This window comes from Equus asinus, chromosome 9 (assembly GCF_041296235.1).
Source record: "Equus asinus isolate D_3611 breed Donkey chromosome 9, EquAss-T2T_v2, whole genome shotgun sequence".
NCBI lineage: Eukaryota > Metazoa > Chordata > Mammalia > Perissodactyla > Equidae > Equus > Equus asinus.
In genome coordinates, this window is record NC_091798.1 from 73,318,410 (window position 1) to 73,340,795 (window position 22,386).

Sequence of the window (22,386 nt, forward strand, 5' to 3'; positions counted from 1 at the left end):
AGCCAAGCTTCCTCACCAAAAAAAAAAAAAAAAGAATAAAGGGACAAGTAGAGTTATTCTTCCTAGGACAAAATATGCTTTACGTAGGCCCTTTCATTCAAGAATTCTAGGCTGGGTTCCTTTACTAAGTCTGAAAAGAAAATTGGTCTTGAATCAGATAGACCACAGCTAAAATGTCTAATACCATTTCACTTCTGCTTCTATTAAGACATTTTATAGCTCTCATAACTTGTGCATGTTAGAAAGCCTTTAGTTTGTCATATATAAGCTTATGTTATAGAATTTACATTGTCTTATAAGTTAGGAGATTTGAGAGAGTTCTGCAAGCCTGTTAACAGTCCACACTTGATTCCAACTCTAAAAAACATATTCCAATTTCTTTGATACTTGCAAACTCATCTTTTTTTTGTAATTCAGTAACATAAGTCTCATGCATGGAAATTCAGATAAAAGACAGCAGTAGATAAGCACATAGTAAATTTGTTATAGGCATAAATAAAATAATTTTATTAAATTTATGTCTAAAATTTGTGCCTGGGTAGATTAATAACTTTTGTATTTAATTTCCCAAGGATTTTATTTCAACTGTTCTATAATCTTTAAATATGATGTTCAATACCATATCCATCTGCAGGATTCTCTACTTTAAAGACTGTGATCTTATCTTAGCTCCCTTGAAAGCCATGTCTATGCCAATTCATTAAAACCTCAGCTGGGGATCTCCTTGTCCTTGAGTTCCCAACAGAGAACCCCAAACAAGGAATTAAAAGACATCTTATAGGCTGCTTCTATCCTTGCCCATTCATGGAACACATAATGTGGATCAAACAATGAGGCATATGTTCAGAATACGAGAGTCAGTTGTGACCCCACAACAAAGAGAAGAGTATCTTGGAGGGAAAGATAAATGACTAAATGATTAAATGAATTTACTAATCAATTAAATGCAATGTTTTAAACTCAGCATTACAAAAATGAACAAGGTCCATTATTAGCATACAGGAAGGAATAATAAAATCTACATGAATGGGGAGGTGAGTTAGCAGAGATTGTGTGACTGAATACTGTTGAATGATCTGTTTAGGAGTAACAACAAAGAAAATCAGAGGAAAACAAAGACGTTAAGACATACAAGATAAAAACACAACAAATAGGGTATATCTGAAAATCCTCAAGAAGTTTGTTAGTGCTGGAACTTAAGATTTAACACAGGGAATTTAATTGGATGAAGAATAGAGGAAGATTAAGATGAGGACAGGTAATGTTCAATTGTTTTAAATGCAATTAAATCCAATGGGAGAAGAACACATATTGAGAAACCACTCCTTGCCAGCCACTGTGTTAGTTTTGTTACACACAAGCTATCTCTTTATCTTTGTTACCTCACTTCATCTCCAAGGGACAGATGAGAAGATTAAAGCTCAGAAAGATTAAACAACTTCCCAAGGCCACGTAGTCCAAAGCTAGCAGAGTTACTCTCTCTGCTCTACACCATTGCCGTCACTGGGTTTTGCAATATGGATTAGCTACAGTCAAAGTAAACCAGGGATCAACATCTGACTTCAGAGCCATGGTTCTGAACCAGTAGCATCAGCACCAGCATCACTTGAAAACACTTTAGAAATACAAATTCTCATACCATCCCTGACCTAATGAATCAAAAACTAAAGGGATGAGGCCCAACAATCTGTTTAAACAAGTTCTGATGATTCTGATGCACGTTACAGTTTGAGAATATTAAATTAGAGGGAAAGTGCAGGCAATTATAGAAAATCCCTAAGAGGATTTCAGTCCAGTTTTCACCTCTGCTATTATTATACTAGACAAGTGTTAAGGGTATCACCTATGGCATCGTGTCATAAGGCAAGACAAAGGATTTCCACAGAAGAGGGCTTCCCAATTTAACGTGCAAATGAATCACCTAAGGATCTTGTTCAAATGCAGATTTCAATGGAGTAGGTCTAGCAAGAGCCTGAGATTCCCCGGGTCTAAAGGTCCTCAGTGACTCCAATGCTGAAGTTCTGGGGACTATGCTTTGAATATCAAGCCCAGAGGACACAAACTACTAGAGACGTGTTCTAGAGATGCAAACTCCTAAATTTTACAAGTCAAATAGAATATTTCAGTGAGCCACACTAGAAAATGCCAAAAACCACCACCCAAAGAATTGGAATATTGAGAACCACTAGAGTAGGATTGCCCTTTAACTCTCCCCAACAGATTTCTCTATTCTTTTTTTTTTCAAGGACCTCAAAGAGGAAATTCCCCCAAAGCTCTAAGCCATCATTTCTGTATCTGAAAGCTTTATCCTTCTAACTCAAGTCCTCTGGCTGAAACAAGCTTAACCTCTTGCTTCAGCTTCAGTGGAGATGAACAGCTGACTCTAGTCTGCTTTAAATATGTCCTTTCAATCAAAGTTGGAGTAAGTCACAATTAGTTCAGTCTTTGCTCCTTGACACGCAAAGTTAATTATTTTGATTATCTGAGAGAATGACAAATGAGTTACAATATCTGACCACAAGCAGCTTGGAACCACTTTGTGAGGTCTTTTAATGGCTTACTCACCGGGTTTCCTCAAAAATCCAAGGCAACCAAAAAAATTAAAGTAAACAAACCAAACAGCTGAGAGGTTGAGACAGCAGAGGGGCTGGGTGACACACATTCATCCTTAGGCAAATGCGGCTCCACTGTGGACTCTACGGCTTTGCTATCTTTCACTTACAGCTCCAGCACAAATCTAATGGCACTGCTTACCACTTTGCTACAATATGCAATACAGTTTTCCACCAAAAAAGGGAAAGAAACTGCAAGAAAAATGTTATTTATTGACAGTTAACGCACGAAATCTGGAGGCTTTCATGCCACATCTCCATGCTGGCGTGCAAATGGTTTATGATAAGGAAAACAGGATGACACTTCCCTCCCTCATTTCTTTGTTTTTTTCAGTTTCCTATGTATTTATTTAGTATCCCTTGACTACTGGGAATATCCTCATTTTCATGGATTCGCTTCAATAGATGTTTAACAAAACAGTGTAGCAGGGACGGTGGGTGAAGCAAAGAGAGATGAACTGTAGCCCTGCCCTTAAGAAAACTGCTGAGTGTGAGAGGCAGCAGAGTGTAATGGTCAAGAGCATCTTCCAGAGACACACAATTTGGGTTCAAATCCCATTATCTGCCACTTAAACTGTTCCATAATCACCCTCTGCCTCAAATTCCCCATCTATTTAAATTAAGAGGATAAGGCAAAGACAGTATCTTTTCAGGGTAAAATGATGAGAATTAGTTAACATTCAGAAAATGCCTATAAGAAAATCTGATACATCATAAATGTTCAATAATTTTTTAAATGTAGGTAAGACATAAAGCTTAGCCCATAAATTCAACTGCACCAAAAACTTCTAAAATACAGTTGTTTTCCATTTTGCTAGAACTAAAAGAAATTTATTCTTTCCCCCATTCTAAATAACATGGTGCAAATTTACTTTCAGTCACTTATCTGGCACATCCAGTTTTTAATCTGAATTTGTATCTAAGTTCTTAAAGACTTATAAAACTCAAAGCCGTCCAAGAGAGGGAAGGACAAGAATAAACATCTAGTTTTCACTGCCTTCTGTCCTCTCTCTCCTGAGTCATCCATCATCCATCTTCTCCTTAATCCTTAACCTAAGCAGGTAGCAAACTGAGATATCCCTGCATCTCTCAGCCCTTTTGGGCCTGGAAAGTCTCTCAACTATTCGCTGTATTTTAAGGTCATAGAAAAACTTAAAACTCATTCCCAACTGCCAACTATTTATTCCTACTTGAGAACAAAAGAATGGTTCTTCTTCTGAGTCACTCCACACACTGAAGTCTCCATGAGTTTATGCACACACAGCAAACTCTTCTCTCTCTGACCCCAGGGACCCAATCCCAGAAGTAGAGGCCCCTGTGACCCGCCAACTTCTGTTCTCCACTCACTTCTCCTCTGCTGTTGTTTTCCTCTCACAAAGCCCCAGGGGAATTTTTCTAGTAATGGAGAAAGAGAATCTCTCCTTGTCCAATCCCTTAATATACTGATTAAACTCTGACATTCACTTCATTCTCCTGAGGGCTTAATAGTCTAGAAACCAAAGTCAGGAAAAACTCTTTGTATGTGCTTTCCTTTCTGTCACATCCTTTTCTGGAAGCAAGGCTCAGTTGACAACCTTTCTCCTTCAATGAAAGAAGGGAGAAGAAGGCAAATGGGAAGAGAGGAAATAAGAGCAAGCTGTTATCAAGAAGCAGATATGTGCACCAAGAACCATCTAAACATTGTGAGAAAAGCATGCAGAAGAAATTATCAGATTTTTAAGGGGAGAGATCCCTCTGTATGGAGCAAAGGGTAGATGGGAAAAGGGTCTGAAGGATGTAGCATTCAGGCTTCCATGAGGAATTTGACAAAAATGTGTAGGAGAACTTCTCAATAAAGTCTAGGCAAACACGCAAAGCCAGGAACATCCATGGTGTTTTTATGGTAAGTAAACGATTCCGTTTCAAAACTTGAAACACCGTCCTTGCCTGCGGGAAGCTTCAACTTATAATAAACTATCGGAACCATGTGAATATCCCAAACAGAAATAACCACAAATTATCCCCAAGTCTTAGCAAACTGAAAAAACTTTATGTCATTGCTAAAAAAACACCCATCTAGGGACCCCTGAATAAATCAGGCTATAAAGGAGTCGTAATGATTCTGGGAAAGCTTTTCTATCAGTTGGTTTGACAAGTACGTCCATGAATTAAAGAGAAGTGGGCTCCCACCGATGTGTTAGAAGCATTAAAGGAGCTCTGGTATGTGAGACCATCATGTTCACCTTCTGATTTATTTCAAGGTTACAGAAAAAGACCTTAAAACTCTTATTCCCACTAGTCCCCTAGTGCCCAGCACAACATCTTCCAGACACAACATAAGGGAATTGACTCATGCATAATAAATTTTTTTCATTATGACCACTGCATCTTCTTGACCCCAGTGGTTCTGCACAGCATGTGATACTACAATATTAGGAGCAATGCAATTTATTTCTTCCCAAAAATACATTGAAGTATACGCTCTCATCAGCCAATTTGTCCTTTTTGTTCATATAGATATTAAACTTGTCTCTGCTTTTTTCTCTTGTAGGCATTTATCAGAACACTTCTTATAGTCAGAATTCAGTCTTAGTTGAAAGAAAACATGAAAGGATTATTTGTCTAATGGAATAAGGAAATGGGTTTTCTAAAGAGGATGAAAGGTTTCAAGGTCAAAAAAAATTCTGTGTTGAACTAAGAAATGCATTTAAGGGCTACGTTATTCACAAACATATTTCAATGTACAATTATAGCCAGAGAAAACAATAATTTATTTTAAAAATCAGTCTTTTACCTCTGGAAAAAAAATATAATCTCCCCCCCTCCGATAATGGTCTTATTTGGGGTTTTTTTCCTTGTATCTAGCACAAACCTGACATTTATCTGTCATCATTGGGTCTTGTGGGATTTGCATTTTATTAGCTTTATCACTTTATCATATTGACAGATTTTAAGCACAGCCCACTAGTAAATCTCTCTGGAGATTAATAAAAATGAAAAACATAGGAAGATAAAATCTAAAAATCTGAAAATCAACAGAAAAGCTGTTTCATAGGCAAATATTTTTCTTAAGGAATTATGTGTTAAGCCGAATTTTTGTGGGATAAAATTTCTGCTTTTAAAACATAATTTGTCAATTACCTCCATTCCTAATTCTTCAGAGTGATAAAACTAGACTTAGAAAGCTCCTAAACATCCCTTTCTCCTTAGTGATACAATACATTCTTTCAAAAAACACTACAATGGTTAAGAAAATAAATCACTGGACTCTAAGTTCAAACACTGAAATAAAATTAAGTATTTCTAAATAAGACTTAAACAGAGGTATATGCACATTAATAGGATCTGCCTCAACTTTAATCCATATTGTGTGGTTCTTTGGGGACAGGCATAAGTGTGGGACATGGTTTTTATTCAGAGTGACATTAGTAAGGGGTGTAGGGTTAAACAGAGAGAGAGAATGCTGACAGTCTTGTAATGCACAAAAATAAATCTATGTTCACAGTGCAAAGTAAGCATTTACATGCAGGTGACAGACGTGACTGAACATCTAGCTGTGTCTAGGATTGTGCATTTTCCAAGTCTTTGGATGAGACAAGATCAAAGAGAATCAAGTCGTCACTCTACAATTCTGTAGATTGGAAGCAAAGACTTTCCTGTGTTTCCAGCAAAGACCTTGAGTAACTCGAAGAAGTACATTTGATAAATATATACAAAATAAGCAGCAGTATAGCTACTTTCTTAAGTCCTGTAAGGTTATCTAGATTCTGCCACCATTGGAACGACCACAAACCTGAACTACTGCTACTATCCCTGGTCATGTGGGACAAGGCCATGATTATTTAATGTGAATCTTCTACTCTTTCTCTCTATTCTCCTTTCTATCTTCAGTAAGCTGAGGTCATTCATTTCTGCTACCAAAAGTCAGAGAAAATAATCATTTATTTGTTTCTCCCAAGAAACCCAGAAATTTCAGGTATGCCCTAACATTCTGACTTACACAAGAGCATCCTGGAAAATCACCTTACCAAAAAAAAGGTGAAAACATTCCTGTTTGCCTTAGTGGCCCATTGTAACGATATTCTCCAAATATTGCTTTAATTCCTTTTAAATATGATTTAACTTTATTTCCTTTTAAGGATCGTTACTATCATTATTACCACTCTTTAAGCTTTAACATGTATTCCATTATTGGAAAGTTCTGTGGAAAGTATTTGACATCCTCTCCATCTGATTTTGCTTTGTAATCCACAGAGAACAACAGAAGTCCAAGTGACTCATTTGCAATGGCGTGATTTCCTCAATTTCCACTCTTCGGCCTTATCAATTACAAGTATAGAGATATCTCCGTGTCTACCAGTGCTTTAGCTTGTGGGGAACACAGAAATTCTGCAAGTTTTCCCCTCAAAACACATAAAATCAGGGGGGCTGGCCCAGTGGTGCAGAGGTTAAGTTCGCACGCTCCGCTTAGGCGGCCCAGGGTTCGTTGGTTCGGAACCTGGGTGTGGACCTATGCACTGCTTGTCAAGCCATGCTGTAGCAGGCGTCCCACATATAAAGTAGAGGAAGATGGGTACGGATGTTAGCTCAGGCCTAATCATCCTCAAAAAAAAAAAGAAACACATAAAATTTCTCTACAATTTGCATCGATGAAGCCATTACCAAAAGAAAGAAAACACATATAACATCAGAATTAAATGAAATAAAATTACATGTTCTTAGTTTAAGATGCCTGGTGGATTCTTGCTTGCTTTCTTGTTTATTTTATGTGGAAATCATACTGCCTTTTTAATGACTGCATGAAGTTCACATGCAATTGGGAAGTTTTCTTGTATCTCCATTTTCAACTCACCAAGGCAGTTTTTCACTGACAGGGACATGAATACTATACAGTGAGAGTGTATAGAGATGCTGAAGCTCTGTTCCACCAAACCCTATTACACCTTTTTCAGCTTAACAGCTGTTATTACTGATGTTAAGAACATTTAAGGATTTTACTGTACTTCCCACCCTCCTAAGCAAGCGCTGTTCCCTTATTTCCTCCCAGTCCTCTGCTTCTTTTTCACTCTCCTTCCCTTTGGGAAACTTCTTCTTCTTTTATAAAGTGGCTGCACTTTATTGCTCTTCTCTCTTCTCATCATCTGCCTTCTGTCACAGCCCAGCTGGGAATTGATTGAAGGAAAAAAGTGAGAGCTGGAATTGTTTCAAGTCATTTTCTTCTGAGCCCCAGGACATCCCAGGAACTGATTCATATACTTCTCACCTCCTTGCAACCTTCTCTCATCTCTTCCAAGCATTAGTCTAAAACCACAGAACAGCATGTGGCAGTCCGTCACCAAAGGAAACACGTGGTCCCAAACCCCATTATCACGATGACATTTGATGCCCTAGACAACGAGACTAATGTATTGCCTTTGCCAACACTTGTCAAGTCAAGAAAATTATAAAATGTAATCAACTTATCCATCTATGTGAGCAGCACAGTGTCTGCCTACTACTATAATTAAAGGGGATGTACATATTGAAATAAAGGAGATCAGCTAGGTATCAGGGAGCCTCATGCTAAAGTCGGCTTGAAATGTCAGCTTAAGACTCCCAACAAGAATATTTGCCTTTTCCCATCTTCATGATAAGGAGCGAATTGGTCATAATGAGGGGGAAAAATAGGAGTTATAGCCAGAAATGCTAAGCACGGAGCAGGAAATATGAGACTTAAATATTAGACTGGCTAGTCTTTCCTCCAGCCTTCAGTTCCAGCAGAGAAAAGTGACTCCAGTCACCAAGAATCAGTGCTTTTAATGTAAAATAGAAAAGTGTCTTCTTATTACTCATATTGCTATTAATATAAAGACCCTAAAATAGAGGTATGGGGCATGCATACGTCCATAGGGTAGGGATAAGTGAAAGAAGGAACTATTGCAGTCATTAAAGCTAATAGACCACAAAAATGAATATAAAACCACACTGCAGTCTGTCAAGGTTATATGTGTATTCTAAGCCAGAGAAGCCTTGGACATTTCCAACAACTATACAGTGAAAAGCAAATTAAGTGAGGGTAGCACCACTGGGAAAGAAGGAAAACAGGTAAAGACGCATGTTACTGAATTGTATTTGTGTTTTCATCTATAATCTCTTTTTTATTCACAAGCTTTAAGGGAAATGCTTTCAAAATTCATCATAGGTTTGAGCTTGGCTCCTTTACGTAAAGTGATAAACTGTTTTAAGTGTAGGTATTCCTTTATGGGAAATTTTTACAGGCTTTTGAAACACGCTGTCAGAGTTGTCACTCCACCTTCATAAGGAATGGAGCAAGACTGTAAATGCTTTCCAGTTGTTACAACTCAGATGGCTTAGAAGCACAATGAAAGCAGAGTCTAGCACATTGTCAGAGGGAAGAAAAAACGAGGTTCTGAATGTTAAGCACTGAGGAGTCTTCTCTAAATGTACAGGCAGGAATTGTAAAATTACTTTTTCAGTGTTATTTTTTTCCCACAAGCCAGGGGGGAAAAAAGCCACTACCTGCTAACATTGTCTCTTGCATTTCTCTAATTTACAAATAATCTAGCAATAAGAAGTCTGATAAATTGCATTACAATCCTGATGCTAAGCTGAAGCTTCACACTATTTATAAAATTCTCTACTTTCCCCAGATGATTTCATATCTTCTCATTTCTTCAAAATTTCTTGTCCGTGGGTTGTTATTAATTGCCTGAATGTTTTAGAAGAGACTACTAGGTTCTCCCTAGTACCTATCATTATCTTTTTTCTTTTAGAAATAGAACTTCATAAATTTCATACAGGCTAATGGCCCGTATTAACAGAGGACTGTATTTCCCAACCTCTCTTGCAGCAAGGTGTGGTTATGTGACTAAGTTTAGGTCACTGGAAAATGGACAGCAATGGTGATTGCAACTTCTAGATCACATTCTTATGAGGACTTCCCACCTCTCTCTTTCCCACTCCTATAGCCTTAAACGTAGATACAGTGCTGGGGAGATAGCTTTGTCCATGCAGACAAGGGGAACATCCTGAAAAATGATGTAACCATCAAACAAAAGGAGCCTGGCCCTTGAATGCCCTTCTGGATCAAAACCATCTACATGCCTTAGGTAGTTTCTCATCTGTCATATGAGAGAGAAATAAGTTTCTACCTTGTTTGAGTCACTATTTTTGACTTTCTTCTGTAACTCAGCTTATACCCTAACTATTCCAATTGTTCTACTTTGTCTAATACTGTTTTCTACTATTCTAAAGATTTAAAGAAAAAGTTCTAGTGAGTAAATTCCAAAAAGAAATACACACACGCATGTGGATACTGTAAGGATGTATCTTACATTAATTAAACAACTTAGCTGCCTAAGTAAAGAAATTTAACCCAACTAGAAAACTAAAAAAACCATCAAAAATTTAAATTTTCAAAGTGTCCAATAATTCTGAATTGTGAAATATAAAATTTCACTTGAATAATTGTAATACCTCAAAATTAGCAAGGAGATCTTTCAAAACACACATACTCAAAGGTTCTGAGATATATTGAATAGGAATCTTTAAGAGAGGAGCCTAGATTTGTGATTCTGATACCTGCTAGAGTAACTTTTCAAAAATCCTGTGCCTTGCCTAAGAAAAATTAGCTCCTGCTAATCCAATAGCGGGAACGGGGCACTTAGGATAGTTGTTAATGGATTTATATTCATGCTTACAAACACTTTTCTGATAATCCTATGGCCAAAAACAAATGTTTTAAAATTGTTGTTGAGGACTATGGGTACACCTACAAGAGAGAATAGTCACTGGTAACAATACCAGGGGGGAAACCTGTACAGAAACAAGAGCAGAAATTTACCCTCAGAACCTGCTTCCCAGGGCTTAGAAGAAACAAAATAGGCCAACATAGCTGTCATTGAGCATTAAAAATTCTTTCACTGATATTTGAGGACCAATCTCCCTACTACTGACCTGTGTCTTTCCAATGTAGCTTACACCATTTTTCACTTTTTGTTTTCTTTCTTCCCAAAGCCCCCCAGTACATAGTTGTATATTCTAGTTGTGAGTGCCTCTGGTTGTGCTGTGTGGGACACTGCCACCGAAGCAGAGCGTATGTGAACTTAACCACTCAGCCACGGGGCCGGCCCCTAACTTACACCATTTTTAATGCTCAAATACATGAGAAGCACCAGGGCTCAATGGTCAGAAAAAAAAGGTGAAAGATAGAAAACTAATATGAATTTAACTATAAAGCAATGCAGTCTTTTGTATTTTTATACGCTAGTGTAATTTTATCAAAGAGAAAGGAAGCTCTTGAATATTCCATCATATTCAAGATAATAAAGACAGCAGGTAAAATTCAGTCAAGTTCATAACAAACTTATTATTTCTTTCCTATTCCTGAGAGCATAATTCTTGCAGTCTGCCTGAGAATAAGAACTCATCTACTTCTCCATAAAACATGAACATTTCAATAGACATAAAGTACTTTAAAGTTTGCATTAAGGAGATTTAAGACTTCTACTCAACGGATGATGGAGAACCCAAAAGTGTGAATATTTATACAGGCTTCATATACAAGGAAATTGTTGGTACATGAGATTATGTTTACACATAGAATATCCAAATTGGAATTCACCCTTAGCAGAATTTATACAGAATAAAATAAGTCAACCTGGAGTCAATGGGAGATAAAAGAAAAATTGCTCAATACATCTTTATTTCTTTAGTTCCTATGTCCAGAGCATCCTGTCTTCAATGTCTAGACCCAAAGTCTAGGATATTGTCCTGACCATCTCACCATTCCAATGGCAGTTTATTCATTCTCATAATTCTCCATGCATATAATTCCAAAATACATCTCTAATCTTAACCTCTTATACCTCCATCCCGTATTTCCAATTGCCCACCAGAGCCTTTCACTCGTATGTCTTATCAGCTACAGAAACACATCAGATCCTAAGCTAAAATCGTCATAGCCTCCAAACCAGCTCCTCTTAACGATCAATCCTACAGTCTTGAAATCTTTAATTTCTACTCTCTTGATAGCTACACCCCATATAAAATATGTAACCTAATTCTATTGATCTTTACACCCCGTATACAATATGTAACGTAATTCTATCAATACTTATTTCAAAATATCTATAAATTGTTCATTTCTCTTCATTCCTATAGTTCAAATCTAAGTCAGACCACACTTTAGGGACAGCAACAATCTAACTGTTCTCAACTGTCCTCTTTTCCCCTCAAAGCCCTTCAACATATTACTGTCAAACCATTACTCCTAAAGCATGTCTGCCACTGTCCTTCTTGCTGAAAGCCATGATTTAGTCCACATTCTCTGCTTTGTGTTTAATGTTTTCCTTTTGCTGGACTCTATACCTCTGAAACTTTGCTTCTTACTCTGCCATCACCTGAATGTCCCACCCTGGTCTCCCTGGCTTGCCCCCTTCCTTCTCTCCCTCATCTATATCCACACTGTGCCACACTGTGTTGTTCCCCTCACTTCTACTCACTCTTTCTCCCCCTGCCTTCTTTTGTTGGTGTGTTTTTTTGGTTTTGTTTGGTGAGAAAGATTGTCACTGAACTAACATCTGTGCAAATCTTCCTCTATTTTGTATACGGGATGTCGCCATAGCATGACTTGATGAGTGGTGTGTAGGTCCTCACCTGGGATCCAAACCTGCAAACCCCAGGCCACTGAAGCGGAGTGCACGAACTTAACCACTATGCCACCAGGCCAGCCTCTACTCCTCTTCCTTTTAACAGATAGATTCTACCCTTAATTCAAGATTCATTCTCAATTTTTTCATAAAATTTTCTCCAATTCTTATTGTATTTTGTTTCCTCCACATCTCCCAGCACTTAGTCCAAAGTAAACATTGGACAATTCTGCACAGTGTTTATCTTCCCTGGTGTACCAGATAATCCATCTCAGCAATTCACCACCTTGTGTGAAGCACTGATCTTGCTTTATGGTCTTGATTTAAAATATAAAAACCAAGGGGTGGGACAGAGGTCAAATGATAACAGATCCCATGTGAAAGAGGACTTATTAAAAAGGAGTAAGAGTACAGTGCTATTTACAGATATGTTCATGTTTTGGCAATTCAACGAGCTGCACGTTTATGTGTGATTTCCTTTGTGTGTCCTATACTTTAATAAATAGTTAAAAATAAAAACCAAAAGACTTAGGAAGAAATTATGCAAAATACATGAAGACAATTTTATCTACTTCCCAATACTGCCTAGGATCAGTCCTGGGGGTGGAAAATTGAGAAAATACAAATCCATTACAATCAATGGGAATGCTGGGAATAGAAAAAACAAGAACTTTACCAATGTCTACCAGGAACTGACCTGGAGAGCAGAGACACTGCCTCTGAATGACAGGCACTGATTACCCCTTGCATTTATCCTTATTGTGGGAGGTATAATTCCTTCAGGCTGTATCTCAACTTAACGGAGATGTCCCTTAAATCCATCCATTTCCCCTTGTTCTGGCTGATTCTATGCTTACCAAAGCCATCTATTACTAACAAATTGGGTTTCCCACATATATTGATGTCAAAAAAGTGGTGTGCTGAGAGGACAGCTGGTACCATTACAGATTGCACCAGATGGATCTTCCTTTATAAACAAGCTAGACTCTGGTTTACAAATCCATCTCTTCAGAGTCTGATTACTGTGAATCAATTCAACCACAGGTGAACAACTTAGAAGGGCCATTAGCTGAGGAAAAAATCCCAGAACAGAGAGGTAGAGGACAACACAGCCATATAGCAACCATTGAATCACCTGCCTCCCTACAAGCCCTCTTAGCAATACCAGAAGAGAAAACAGAAATCCAGGTATCTGCACATATTGTGTGTAGATAGATTTTACTGTAAAATTAATAAGTTGAAATAGACGCCAGCTAAAGACTAATCATGGTCTGCCATACTAAAATCTCCTGACATTCAACCTTTTTAAATCCCTTAATTTTGCCCATGAACCATATCACTTCCTTACCTTCTTTCTGGGAAATATAGTCAATAGTTCATTCAGTGAGGGATGACACTCTCTTCCCTGAGCTTTGACACCAAAGGCACTTTATGTCTCTATGCATTATTAACTCCTTTTTAAAACCTTACCTGACCTGATGTCTATATCCCAAACCTTTTTCTCCTGTATCAAATAAATTGTGAAAGATCTTATCTATAATCTATCTTTAAAGGGTCACAAATAATTGACTAGGAAATTATTTCCCCCCATTCCCATCCCACCCAGGTAATACCTATATCTTTCCATTCTCCTTATTGCCCATATTTTTCATGTAACATAAACAGGTAAGAATGTGAAAAAGCAAGAAGGTAAGAGTGGTGTGTATTCAGGCCAGATAAAGCACAGCCTTCTTAAAGACTTGGGACTTTTCATGGCAGGCAGTGAGGAGCTCTCAAAGTAGGAGAAGTACATGTTTATGTCTGTATCTTAAATGACTTTAGCAACCATGTGGAAGATGGATTTGAAGGAAACAAAATTGGAAGCAAGGGTTCCAAAGAGAAGATGATTGCGGTAGCATCTAAGAGTTGAAGTCCTAAGACAACAAAGTAATAATAAGAAATACTAGTAGGCAAGGAGAATTAGAAAAAACACTTAAAGGTAAAAAGCAGTCTTGATGATTGACTAAAGGTAGGAAAAAGGAAGGAGATTTCAAGGATGTTTTGCAAGTTTGCACCTGAGTACCAAAGTAGACTCAGGAGGAGAAGCTAATGTAGGAGGGAAGATAATGAGTTTAGTCTGAAAATGACTTGAAGTATTAAAAGTATATTCCAGTGAAGATCTCCAGTAAGCCGTTGAATACGTTAATATGAGGCTCTGAGGCAAAGTCTGGACTAGGTTTATGAGTTTTGAAATAGTATATAAATGAAAGCTAAAAATATTAGAATAAGTGAAATTATCTAAAGTTAGGGGGAAGTGTAGGTAAGAAAGGCACAGGAACAAAGACCCAACACGGAGGGGCAGACTAGGAAAGAGTAGCCCACCTACAACTCGGAGATGGAATAACTAGGAAGATGGAGGAGAATAGAAAGAGTGGGGCATTTCAGTTTTGCCTTCATAGTAGAGAAAGAGTGATCCATGGTGCCAGGGTCAGGAGAAAGGCCCAAATTGTCAAGAAATTAGTTTCCTGGTGACTTTGGAGAAAGCGTATCTTAAAAGGAGACACAGCAGTTGTACATTAGCTAATTGAGAAAGTGAACAAGTAGAGAGAGGAGACCACAAACAGTTAAGAGAGATATGACATTAAATCCAGGGTTGTTTTTTTTTTTTAATAATACAAAATTTTGAAGATGTATTTAAATTAACAGAAAGTAACTAGTGGAGAAAAGATAAAGATAATCAGCAGGAGGGAATAGCTGATGGTAGAGATAGAGATGGGGCAATGTCTTACGGAGGACAATATGGAAAGGTTAATAACACAAAAGGAAGCCCACTTTATCTCCGGAGAGTAGGAGAACTGGCAAAAAGTTTACTGTTAAGGAAAATTTCTTGGTAATTCTGGTCTAGAGGGGAAAAGAAAATCTACTTTTTTCAAGGAGCAACATAGTTTTTGCTTACCTGGTGTCCAGTCTACTCTTCCCCTAGAAATAGCACCTTGGGGGAAATTGGGCTTTGAAGAACTACTCTTTCCTATATCTCATCTTTAGCATTTTAAACCCTACCCCATCCTCAACAACAGCAGAGGTCTCTTGATCAGCACATACCATTTATCTAGCCAAAGAACTGCTTCAGGGAAGGCATGTGACCCACATAAGAGGAAGGGTTTCTGCCATGACTAAGCTGGCCCGAGCTATTACAATTTAAGACTGGAATTGCTGAGGCCAATCTCAACTCCCCAGGGGAAATGTGCATAAGACCAAGTCAAGGACCAACAGATTGGATGATAAATTACATGGTCACCCTAAATAAAACACTTTAGTCTGGGACAAATGCTAAACAGACTACCAGGAAAACAATACAAATCTGGACTAGCCCAGAAAAATGAGGACCTACATTTACCTGCCCAAGAGATAGAAATAGGCAGAATCTTCACAGTACAAACTAAGCATCTGGATCCATACTTTTAGGTTATGGAGCTGAGAAATTCCCAATTTTGCTAAATCTAATTAGAGTAGGGTTTCTCTCCCCTAAAATTTAGTTGAGTTGCAGAGAGAAGCCATGAAAAAAAAAAAAAAGAAAAAAAATCTGTCATCCAAAGTTATCTCAAGTGAAGTGACAGCACCCACAAGGCTGAGAACTTGAGGAGGAAAAGGAAACCACTGCATTCACAGGCATCTTGTGGGAATGTCAGTGTTGGGGTTTCGGATAAATATGTTAACATAACATTATGCTTTTCATGCTCGGAAGATATATTCATGACATTTAATCACTCCAAATTTTAACAAAACAAATTTTCACAGAGTGGTATCTACCAGATCAAGTTATTAGTAAGAGTCTTAATCTGTGTCCTCTAGCTTAAGATAGTAAAGACAAAGGCAACACATGGATCAAACTCATTGGAGTTAGGGCTCACCTTTATTGTTCCCATCAACTGAAACAGAGCTTCCATTAAGCTCTGAGCAATAGTATAAATAGTATGAATCACACACAGAGCATTAGCAATGGTTTCCACTGGTTTGATTAAGTCATTAAATAAGTTATTAAAGGGTTAATGCTTGGTTTTCCCATTGTAGCATGTTACATAACACCTACCCAATGGGGTTACTGTAAAAATGGATGCAATTATTTTTCTCAAGTACTGCAGGCTTTAGGAAAGTCAATAAGAATTAATATTATGATCCAACTCTTTTATTTGAAGTTTGATGTTAACAAATAGCTACAAAGAGATGAAGAAAAAGGCAGGATGACTGAATGACTTCTCTGGTTAGGTCTCTCTCAAGGTGTTGGTATTCAGCGGGATCTTGAGAGTCGTGGGCAGGCAACAATGTGAATGCAAATATAGGAGCTCTGGTGCAGGGGAAAAGATGGAAGAGAGTCAGTAGGTCTGGTTTTAGGACTAGATTTTACACATAGAGCTGAATGACCTTGGACAGGTCAAATAAACAATATGGGCCTCAGTTTTTCTCATCTTTAAAATGGGAGTTTTGAACAGTACGTAAAATGGCACTGCTGAGGTAAAATGGATTTCATGTAGAGAAACTTGAGAGCAGCTTCAGAAGAATGGTGGGAAAAGAGCTATGAGGTATAAGGAATTAAGAAGTCTAAGACATGAAGTTACAGAGTGAATAGAGACCCTTTTCTTGAGGATGGGCAATTAATGGAAAAGCAGAATAATAGCTACAGGAAACAGCAGAGGTAGGAGAAGCCTTTTTCAAGATGAAGGAGATGTCCTTCTTTCTCGAGTGTCCTTGATGGCTACCAGGGCCTTCTGTATCCAGGCCTGCAGTTTTCCCTAACATCTGGTACCAGCCTCATTGCTGCAGCCTCCAACATTAGTCTTGAACTTGATAAAAATCACATCGTACTGTCACTGTAACTCTTTACTCCCATACCTGACTCAAAATATTTTTTGATGCCATTTCCCCCATCTGGAATGTCCTTTTGTCCTGACTCATAGAAATCCTTTTTTTGGATAAATTCTAGCCTTTTTTCAGGATCCTCTCCTTTATGTCTTACATTACACTGTTCTGGGTACAGTGTACAGTAAGCGCTCAATCAGTGTTAGGTGTGATCATGATGACGTTGAAGATTCCAAAGAGTTCGACTAATCTAGCCCAAAACAGTGTTTGTGTATATATGTGTGTGTGCATGTGTATGCACAGAGAGACATATACATAAATGTTTTTTAATATTTATAAAATGGCTAGACAATTTATGTTTCACTATTTCATATTTCTTTGTTCTGACTCTGCCAAAATACATTCTAATTTCTTAGAGATCAGGATGATGTCTTATACCTTCTCTGTAATCCTTAGTTTTCTAGCTTAATGCATAATATGGGCCACCAATGAATACTCATTTTAAGAATGAATTTAACTTCAGATTATTGTTGAGTTGAGCTCTACATCCCCAATGATTATTCCTATTCTTACACATGATTTTTTTCTATTTGCTTTTTCTTTCCAAGGTAATTCAGAAAGCATTTCATTGAATCTAAAACATCATCAATTTTAAGATGTTCTATCATTTAAGCAGCTCTACGCTGTCAATATACCATAAAATGCTATCACTCATAGGATGCATCTCAATTCCAAAGAAGTCAAAAAGTGAAAAAAAAGAAAACATGCCTTAGAATTGATGCAATATGACAATGTTTTATAACAAAATGTTCTCTAGATTAACCGAGAACTTATTAGTTGTCAATTATTGGGAAACGTTTTACAAGATTCTTCCCTAAATAAGATGTACATTTTTGGAGACAATTATTTCAAAGGGCTTTAATCTTATATCAGTATCTCAAAATTATACCAACATAATTTGTAAAGAAACGCTAACTAAAATACATATTTACATCAAATTAATATGGCGGAAACATGTTTACTGAGCAATTCAGTAAACGTTAATTAATTATAATTAGAAAAAACTTTGTTACTTTTTAGAATTAGAATTCTGACCTATGAGCTAGAAAACTTCTGTTTGCTTTCTTTCGTGAAGGCACTTGCTAAACTTCTGCGTTTGTCGCTAAGTAAATTTCATATATTTTCTGTCATACAAATGAAATTTTAAAGTAGCTAAAAACACTGGCTACACATCACCTAAAATAGAAATGCTAGACATGTACTGCATCCCTAAAGGAGCATTGACAGGACAAAGCTCGTGGAGAAGGATCCTGAGTATCATGAATCACTGTTCATGACATCAAGAGAGCAACATCACACCCCATAGGTGACAAACCTAAGGTGCGCGACAGCTCATAGCCATGTTCCCATGAGACACTGATGATTCCATGCCTTATTTCCCAAAAAATATCATTATATTTTGACAAATTATGGGACATAAAAACAGTGTAAAAGTTAGTCCAACTATAATTGACTCAACTCATTGAACTCTTTCTAGAGTTATCTGCTAGACATTAAAAGCTCCCATATGGCCTGAGGATTATCTGCCATCCAGACAAGCAGTTGTGCAGGGCCTCAAAGGAATGGGTTTGTCTGATTGGATGACCTGATTTCCTTTTGGGCTAACAACTGTTTCAATTGCTAGACAAGGCTTTAGTCCATCTGTTAGAAGTTTTCCCACAAATTACATGGGAGGCAAATTCTCCCAGGCTTAGTACTGACCAGGGAGTCATTAAAGAGCCTCTACAACTGCCAGACAAAAAGCATCCCTGAACTATGCTTTTATAGTTTTCGTTTTTAATCAATAGTATCTTATATTTTCCTGAATGATTTAATCTATTAAAATAGATCAGGTTCTTTCCCAAGCATAGAATTGTAAAACATCAGAACGTTTGTAATGATTCCTTGTCTCTAGTGGGACTTTTGACATTTCCATAATAGTTTAAATAAACGCCATTTGACCATTGAGGATCTGACTTTATGTTTGCCAGATGTACTTTTGTCTTTATTAGTGCAGGCAAATCAACCAAACCAAAATTTAATCTGTCTGATCAGCCACAGTTCTATAAACCCAAAGAGCAGAGCTATAAGAATATTGGTGCGCCTGTACACCTGAACAACCAAATGTTTTGGATGCTAGCCTGAATTATTAAAAATAACGTAGACAATATCACGAAATGTTTGAGTCCTGCAGGGATGAAAAAACTGTGGCCTGTAGCCCAGATCAGTCAGGGCTGCTGCCTGTTTTGGTACATCCTACTGGGTTGAAATGGTTACTTTGTAATGGTTACATTATAAATGGTTATACAAGCACCTACATAATATTCTTGATTTGCCTCTTGACCCAGAAAAACTAAAATGTTAATTATCTGGCACTTGACAGAAAAGTCTGCTGACCCCTGACACAGAACATCAATGTTTGCATTAGGCAACTTTCCTAGGCCTCATGACCTTCTTCTTAGAGGCTGCTGCTGCTGCGCCTACACCTGGGTAAAGCGTACCGTGACTCCCAGCTACTCAGCCTAGAGCTACCATTTTCAGAGTCCCTGCAAATCAAATCATTGGGCCTCTAACTGGGGAAAATCTGTCCTCGCACTGCTGTGATGCCTCAGATCCCAGTAGAACGAAAAGTAGCTCCCAAATTCCCAATTCAAAGATTGTTATACATCTCTGTTATTCTGCGCGCTAGATTCTGCCAGGGGTTTGTATAGGGCAGCCATCTAAATAGTTAACGTCTGTGACCCCTTCCTTCTATAGCTTATCAAAGCAGGAAGTGAAGATAAGAGACAGCAGATTATCATGACATCCAAGCAACTCTCTCAGGGCACAGTTATCAGAACCATACTTTGTTGTTCCTTTCCTATATCTTACCAGCCATGACTTTCAAACATACACTCAAAGAGATTACCATCATGTCTCACGCTGGCCCAGTCTCTCACCACCAGAACTAATTTCATTGGTTTTTATCTAGTTCCTATAAAGGAGCAAACACTTTTTAATTTGATTGTGAACTTTAGTTCGCTTCCTTAACAGATGTGCTTCTACAAGGGTGCAAGGTGTAAGTCTTCAACTGTTTAGCTAATAAGAGTGCTGTGATTGAAACAGCACAACTACCTGGATGTAAAAGGTAAAATTGTGCCAGATGTCTATACAGCTCCTAGAAACTGCACAGGTTGCTAATGGTCTTTAGCTAGGGGCAATTTTCCAAAGGACGTATCTCCTGGAGTTGAGCAGAGCCAGGTTTGGGGCTCTCCACTGATGCCAGGCAGAATGTTAAAAATAGAACCAAGTAACACGACTCTGACTATAGATAACCAACAACTTCCTAACACATGTCCTCAAGGTTTACGTTAGTAACAGGACACAGGGTTGTTTATAATTCAAATGTACTAGTTGGGACTGATAACATAAAAAGTGGAGCAAATTATTAAAAAGAATTAATTCAATGACAATGAAGCCTGATATGTAGGTATCACTAGGAAAATCTGGGTCTGTTTTATATGCATAACAAAAAAGATGACATTCAAAAAAAATAGAATATATTAATTCTAACTAAAAGGTAACATCATTTAGACAGTACTTGATGAGTATCTGTGCTTTCTTGCCTTTGGAAAAGAATATAACAGAAACACAAAGGAAAGCAACAAACTGATTTTTATTGCCATTGATGAGGTAATCTCAACCTTACCCACATAAATTAGCCTAGATTAGATACCAAGTCAAAGAAAACAAAGCAAGATTTAAGTTCCAAAAAGAAGCTTAATTTGAGGCTGAGAATTGGCTTGAAAGGTCACAGATTACATCACTATGTGCTCATTTAATCAACCATCAGCTTCAGTACCTGTGAAAGCAAATCTGTTCCAAGGGCTCTTTGACACCTAAATGTTTTTATTACCCGTGTGTATAAAACAGAATGAGGAGAAAATCATTCAGGAGACAAGTTGCTCACAAAGGGAAGTAAACTGTAAGGGACCTTGTCAAACTTTAACCACTGTTTACTATGGACTGCCAATGACAGTTGGTGCCTCACATTCAATATTACCCTTCATGGGATGTGTCCCTGCCTCTTGATAAGTGAAAAAGTGGTCATTAACTGCAAAGAAACAATCCACTCAGCAAGAGAGTGCTGCTTGAATCCTAAGGGAAGAATTAAAATAAACACTCAAGTGGAAGATGTTGCAAGACAGAAGGAAGAGCGCCACCTTCTGTTCTCCGCAGGAATGCTGGCTCCATTTACCAAAAAAGGAAAGGAAAGGAAAAGAATAACCGTCTTGAGTTAAGTCCTATAGGACTTAACTGAAACATTTCAAGAAAAAAGATTTCTGCTTTAGAAAGTCCTCTCAAAATTCTGAAAAGTTCGTGATTCATGTGGAAATAAAGATGACAACTGTCTTTCTTATAGACATAACATGATTCTGTGTGACCCTATTTTTCTGTAAATAAAAGACAACAGAGTAATACTTTCCTTTCCATATCAGACAACATGAGACACCATAAAAATGGTCTTTGCAACACCTCTACATTACGAGTAAAGTTCCTAGTTTATAAGATTGCCCCTCCTTAAGGTACTTGCTTTTTTTCTTTATTTGTGGATACTTTTAATTAAAAAACAACCACTTCTACAAATAGGTATCACATTTTCTCAAGTGCAAACTTATTCTTCAATTAACCACTGATGCTTATGATAAGGCAGATATACTTACCATTATCTCAACAACCCGAAAAAATAACTGAAAAAATGTTTTACAGTGATTTTAATGAACCAGTAAAAGAAAAGACTCCTTACGTGGAAAAACACTCTTCAAATATAGCTTTCTTAAACTGTGTAATCATCAAGGTCATGACTGGGGTTTAAAAAAAAAAAGCTTTAGAAATAATTAGGTTGTTCTTTTCAAAACAAAACTTTCAATGTATGATACATGTGATATATTTAGCAATAGGAGATTAAAGTATGTGGTTTTTTGGTTTTTTTTTTTTTTTTTTTTTGAGGAAGATTAGCCCTGAGCTAACTACTGCTAATCCTCCTCTTTTTGCTAAGGAAGCCTGGCCCTCAGCCAACATCCATGCCTATATTCCTCTACTTTATACATGGGACATCTACCATAGCATAGCTTTTTGCCAAGTGGTGCCACGTCCACACTGGCGAACACCCAGCCACCGAGAAGCAGAATGTGTGAAATTAACCCCTGCGCCACCGAGCCGGCCCCAAAAGTACATGTTTATATCACTTGTATTTAATTACCTATACTTTCCCTTTCATTGTGTATTAC

At 37.6% G+C, this 22,386-nt stretch overlaps 1 long non-coding RNA gene across 1 annotated transcript in view; it reads right to left on the reverse strand.

Moving 5' to 3' along the window:
• Positions 1-22,386, reverse strand: part of LOC123289807 (uncharacterized) — a 170,293-nt gene that overhangs the window by 522 nt on the left and 147,385 nt on the right. The gene's annotated exons all lie outside the window — the stretch shown is intronic.